The 6,080-nt window shown below is 44.6% G+C and overlaps 1 protein-coding gene across 2 annotated transcripts in view; it reads right to left on the bottom strand.

Moving 5' to 3' along the window:
* Dydc2 (DPY30 domain containing 2) overlaps nucleotides 1-6,080 on the bottom strand; it is a 17,726-nt gene that overhangs the window by 9,238 nt on the left and 2,408 nt on the right. The window contains exon 2 of one of the 2 annotated variants that reach the window (XM_026779847.1): nucleotides 4,580-4,654. The gene's annotated coding sequence lies outside the window, so the exon portion shown is untranslated. Of the gene's footprint in view, nucleotides 1-4,095; nucleotides 4,288-4,579; nucleotides 4,655-6,080 lie in introns of those variants that run through there. The other variant, XM_005348576.1, reaches the window with a different exon arrangement.

Here is a 6,080-nt window from a genome sequence, read left to right as displayed (position 1 = left end):
GATATATATTCAGTATATGATATATATTCAGTATGTGATATATATTCAGTTTATGATATATATTCAGTATGTGATATATATTCAGTATATGATATATATTCAGTGTATGATATATATTCAGTGTATGATATATATTCAGTATATCTTCAAGAGTCCCTGAAGTCTTTTGCTGTTGATTTGGGTTCTGGTTTTGAGATAGGTTTTTGTAGTGTATCCCAAGCTGGCCTTGAACTTGTCATCCTGCCTCAGTCCTCTGAGTCATGGAATTACAAGCATGTACAACTGTGCCTGGCACTGAAGTCTTTAATAGTCCCAGAACTATTCAAAAGTCAAAGTCCCGAGTCTCCTGTGAGAGTCGGTAAAACTCGAAGATGTTAGCCTCTGTGGAAATCAACAGAAGTGGGTCAAGGTGGCACATGTCTGCAGTCCCGGCCTTCATGAGGCTGAAGCAAGAGGATCAAGAATGAGATGTAGCAGAGAACATGCAGTGGACAGTGGTTAATATAGGCTCCTGACTGGTCCAAGTGCTGAGATTAACTGTCTATTGAGTGTTCAGCCCTAAATGAGACATCTGCATCAGTCCCCACCCCAGGGTTCAAGGAATATCATAGAAGAGGGATGGAAAGAGTGTAAGAGCTAGAGGGTGGGAATGGGTGCCGTGGAATGCTCTCTTCGTTATATGACACGGCATAAACTCATTGCAGCTCTAGCTACCTATCCAAGATCAAAGTAGGACAATCAGCCACCACTCCAACAGGCAGCACTCATTAGTCTCCGTGTATTAATTAAATAGTGAGAAGAGAGAAAAAAAGAAAACAACTGCCTCGGAGGCCCATTGGAGGAGTGGGGGTGAATCTGGGCTGGATGTGATCAAAATGTATTGATTAGATATGCGAGATATCTAAGGACTAAATAAATAATATCCGATTAAAAAGGAAAAGAATTTGAAGCTAGGTTGAACAACATAATGGGACCCTGTCTCAAAAAATTTAAAGAACGAGTTAGCAAGTCAGTAATACATATTTCTAAGAAACAATGGAGGTGAAAGGTGAAGATAAGGACCTAAAATTCCAGTTACTTAGGAGTCTAGGGCAAAAGGATTGAAAGTTCAAGGACTTCTGGGTGGCAGACCAAGTCCCTTGGCATCTTAGCTGGACCCTGTTTCAAAAGGAAGCATTCTTAGAGGGTTAGAGGTATAATTCCATGGAAGAGTAGTTGTCCAGCATACACAAGGCCCTGGGTTTAATTCTCAATACTACAAAAAGAGCAAGAGGAGGAGGAAGAGGGAAAGAGGGGAAAAGGTAGATGTAATTGCCTGGAAAAACATTTCTACTCCTAAAGGATAAAATGGACAAAGGAGAAATATGACTTCAGCAAGATCCAAGCCCAGAAGGACAAACGTTAAATGGTGTAATTCCACGTCTACTAGCAGAGTAGCATTAAATGGGCTGTAAGTGCTGGGCGGACTCTTTGCATACCTGGCTGGCAGCAGTCTACAGAGCCTCTCTCTGGGGCTAGCTCTGCTGTGCACATTTCTGGCATCTCTAACTTTCTGGGCCCTCCCTTGGGGCTGTGGGTTTACTACACAGCTTCAGATTCTGTCCACACAGGAGCTGCCTGCAGGGATTCTGTCACACACTGCCTGATCTTCCAGGACTTCCTTTGGGATTTAAGTGGAAGCCTTCATGACACCATTGTTCATCTGTTCTGTGTGCCTGAAAGAACAGCAGGGCATGGCCAATGATAAAATCTGTCACTTAGCATGAGCAGTAGTTGGGCCCACTTGGACCATAGATGCAGAAGTTTCTGAATGTCTGGATGGCTAAATCCAGGGATAGGAGAAGCCCAGGGAAAGCAATTACCTGGGTATTTCTGAGCTCCTAGAATCCTCTAGGTCCTCTTGTCAATCAGGCCTTAAATATGTTATGGATAGGAACTTGTTGGCTCTTGATATGCCCTCCAGGGATCTGTTCAACTACGCTGATGTGAGGTACCCAATTATGTCTTCTCTTCCTTTGATGTGTATGTGTGTATGGTGCAGTTGAGACAGGGTCTATGTAGACAAGGCCTCAAACACTTAGAGATCTACCTGCCTCAGCCTCTTGAGTACTAGGATTAAAGACAAGCCTCACTGCATCCATGATGTAACTATCCTTGGCAATTATGTCCTTGAATGAGATCATAGAGATACTCCTCAAATTGCAAGTTTTTCAAATCCTTCTACTCTGCTCTTTATTCCCACATCTCATATTAAATCTGGTGAAAAGCAGCCAGCAATGCTTAGCCTGAATACTGTACTGTCCAGCAAAGTCTCCTGCCAGGTTATTCTTACCTTTAATTTAATCTCACGGAAAATCTCAGGGCATGGACCAACCACGGACAAGAAGTTTGCCAGAATACAGCACAAAGGGCCTCTTGTTAGCTTTCAATAGAATTGTCATCTCTCTCTGAATCGGCACGAGCCTCTCCTAACATTCCACATATGTCCTATGCTTCATATCCTTATTGTCAGGTCCAGAGGAAAGAAACTCCACTTCCCCAAAGGCAGAAGAGACAAATGCATATCTGTGGGGTCTATTAACATACCAAAGTGCATGCTGGCCTTCAGGATCCCTCAGTATCCCAGGGGTCTACTGCACATTTCAAAGTCCACGCTAGCATCCTAGCTCTTCTCACCTCTTGCCCTACACCGAATTCCCCTAGCTCACTGGCTTCCCTCCCCCAAGTATTCATTCTTCTTGTAGCCCCGCTGTTTTGTCTATGTGTTCTGTCTCCCTCCCCCCCCCCCCGGCCCCCCCCCAACCCAACCTCTGTCCCTCTCTCTCTATGTTCCTGCTTCTCTCATGGTCAGGTCCAGTCCACTGGCCATTCTCTCTCTGCTCTGGCTACTCTCTCTCTCCCATCTACAAGAGATCTTCCTCTTCCTTTTCCACCGTTCCATCAAGTGGTCATATCGTCAGTTTACATACTTCTCGGTACTCTGGTCTTTGAGCTCTTGCCAGAACTGCCTGTCAAGTTCTGCGCAAAGCAGTGTAGGCCTGTTTCTCCAAAATTTTCAAACTTCCTTCCACAAATCCCAGAGATTTCTGAAGCACATCTTCAAGTAATCAAACCAAGGAGCCTGATTTTGTGGTACCAATTTTCATATTAGTAAACTCTGTTGCTAGAGCAAAATGCCTGAAGTAGTCAACTAAAAGAGGCAGGGTTTACTTTCGCCTATGGCTTTGATGTTTCAAGTCAGTCACTTGGCTTTATTGGTTTTGAGACTCTGGAAAGGCAGAGAGAGAACTTCAGGGTAGAGAGCAACTCATTAGAACAAAGCTGCTTGTCTTAATGGAAGTAAGGGGAGAGGGAGGAAGGGGTGGGTCAGTATTCCACAGTTCCCGTCAAGGGTGGGTATGCCTCTGATGATGCACCTTCATCCTGTAGGCCCTACTCAATGATTCCTTCAGCCTCCAACAGTGCTACATGTATAAAGTGATCACGTGACTTCTCTATGGTATGACTAAGGGGAAGGCTTTTATTGGAGATATGAACGTATGAATAGCCAGAGCTGGAAGAGCTGAAAGGGGGTAGGGAAGCGAGGGTTGGGGGCAAAGAATAAAGTAGAACATGACCAGAAAACTTGACATGACTAGGAGAAAGAGAAGCAGGAACAGAACAGGGGGAAGGGTATGGGGGGGGCAGAGAGCATATCAAAAATAGCAGGATTATAAGAAGAACGTATAGCTGGGTGGAGGGAAGCCCATGAGTTGGAGGAAGTCGGGTTGGGAAAGAGGCGAGAAGAGCTACTTTGGAACAGGTACCTGTGATACAGACGGGGATGGAGCAGGGAGAAGGCAGCTCCCACTTTATGCCAATAGGCAGTACAGGTAGCTTCCCCGAATGATATCGGAAATGTAGAGGGGAACCAGCTTTGGCTTCAAAAGTTCCTGAGGAATGCTGGCTTTAAATAAAAGCCATCAGAAGTCCTCCTATGATCCAAGTTGAACCCATTTCTGAATATTTGGACTGCCTTTTGGAGTTTGGGGCAATTGTAAGCCTTTAGCTTGTGGCTTTTGGGGGGGGTCATTTAAGATCCAATCATAACGCTACCTTTCTGAGAAGAACCAACCAAATCACACTTGCCAATAGCTGTTACAGTCACATGGGCTTCTTTCCTAAGGCCTTCCAGTTGGAATATGTCAGACCATGAGTCCAGGTGGTTATCAGTCTTGAGAAGGCTTGGCCCTTGATTAGTGAAGGGGTGGGGTGAAGGTTTTTAACTAACCCACATATATTTGCCCCAAAGTGCAGAGAAACTTTGGGTAAAAGCAAGCTGTGCTATTGTGAGGTTGGAAGCTAGTCTATGACATAGACAGCAGAGGCTCATCTACTCTACAGGGAGCGAGAAGGAAGAAAGCAATGGGCCCTTCAAGCCCCAGCTGACACACTCTCCCACAGCATCACTTTCAGCGGAGACGATGCTCGATGGGAGATTTCCTAATAGGTGTCAAGAGTGGCAGGCAATGCAGCCGGAGACCGAACGCCGCATTAGGAGCAACGGGGAACCAAAGCAGAGCCACAGCAGTGCAAACACCTGTACCAGGCCTGGTGTCGCCACTTGCAGCTGTGTGATCTTCAGCAAGTTGCTTGTTTTCAGGGTCTTGGTGTGCTTGGGAAAACAGAAACAGAATACATCCCTCATAACATTGAAAGGACACATTGAGCTATTAACCACATGAAAGGCTCCTAGCCTGGCACACAGCAAGAATTTAATAAACACGAGCTATTATGGAACAAGACTGTCAATACAGCCTTAGCACCCAGTCTCCATATCCCCATTTTTTTTCTTTTAGCTTAAGTATGGATAAGTAGATATGTTGGTATAGAAAACATTTATGTTTTCTACCCCTCACTACTATCATAGTCTGGGAAACCCAAACATTCTAGAGGCAGTGAGCCTTTGAGCAACTTATCTATTTATCTCTTTCTCCTTTAAAAAAAGAGACAGAGTCTCAGTATGCATAGGTTAGCCTGCAGCTCCCTGAGTAGTCCAGGGTGGCCTTGACTTGTGCTTCTTCTGACTAACCTTTCCCAGTGACGGATGCAATGTGTGCTCTGCCATATCCAGCTTCAAAGGGGAATGAAATATTGTTCATTACTTCAGGGACCAGAGATCTTTAGAGAAGAGGTTGGTGCCAGAGTTGGGGTAAAGAAAGTCTAACCAGTCAGAGGCAATCATTACACCAGAAAGTAAGAAAACTCTTATCAAATTAAATGTTTGTGGGCATGGGAGCCATCTGGAAGACTTATTCCAGTACTATATACTTGCTCTTAACAGTGCCCATAGTGTCAAATCTGGAACCCGTGAATGTTACCTTATATGATAATGTTATGCTCAGATCACAGACTCTCCTAAAAACCCACTAGGAGACTGAATCCTGTATGTAAAAGCAAAGAGTCTTTGTTCTTATTCAAGGTGGAACTCGGACTCTCTCTGTGTCCAATGTATTGGTGTGATTGGAGAGCCCTAAACTCAGTTGTGCTGTTTTTTTTTTTTTTTTTTTTTATAATAGCAGGGGTTGGAGTGAGGGATTTCTAAGGTTCAGGATCCCTTACTGGCTGGCATTTGTCTAGGGGTGTCCTGGTGAAAAGCTATGGGTTCATGCTGGCAGGTGATCCTATCTACAATGGTTGGATCATTAGGAGTTTCTTTTGGATGATCTGTTCCTGGGTGATGCCTGGGTGGTCTCAGTTTGTGTTCTTTCTTGGAACCAGTATTGCCTTAGGGTAAACTACTGAGCCTTGGGCCTCTGCTGAGCTTGCCATAGCTGGGTCCTCTAAGTAACAGGAGCTTTGCAGTAGTGATTAGGGATCCTGAGATAGTGCATTACACAAGCCATCCAACTTAGTTACTTTTCTATTGATATGAAGAGACACCATGACCAAGACAACTCATAAAAGAAAGCATTTAATTTGGGGCCTTTATAGTTTCAGAGGGTGACCATTATGGGGATGGGGAGAGTGGTAGCCTGCAGGAAAGCTTGGTACTGGAGCAGTAGCTAAGAGCTTACTTCTTACCTGCAAGTTGGAGGTGT

The sequence above is a fragment of the Microtus ochrogaster genome, chromosome 6 (genome assembly GCF_000317375.1).
Source record: "Microtus ochrogaster isolate Prairie Vole_2 chromosome 6, MicOch1.0, whole genome shotgun sequence".
NCBI classification, from domain to species: Eukaryota; Metazoa; Chordata; class Mammalia; order Rodentia; family Cricetidae; genus Microtus; species Microtus ochrogaster.
The sequence above is the reverse complement of the archived record's forward strand: the minus strand, read 5'-3'. Positions and strand labels throughout refer to the sequence as shown.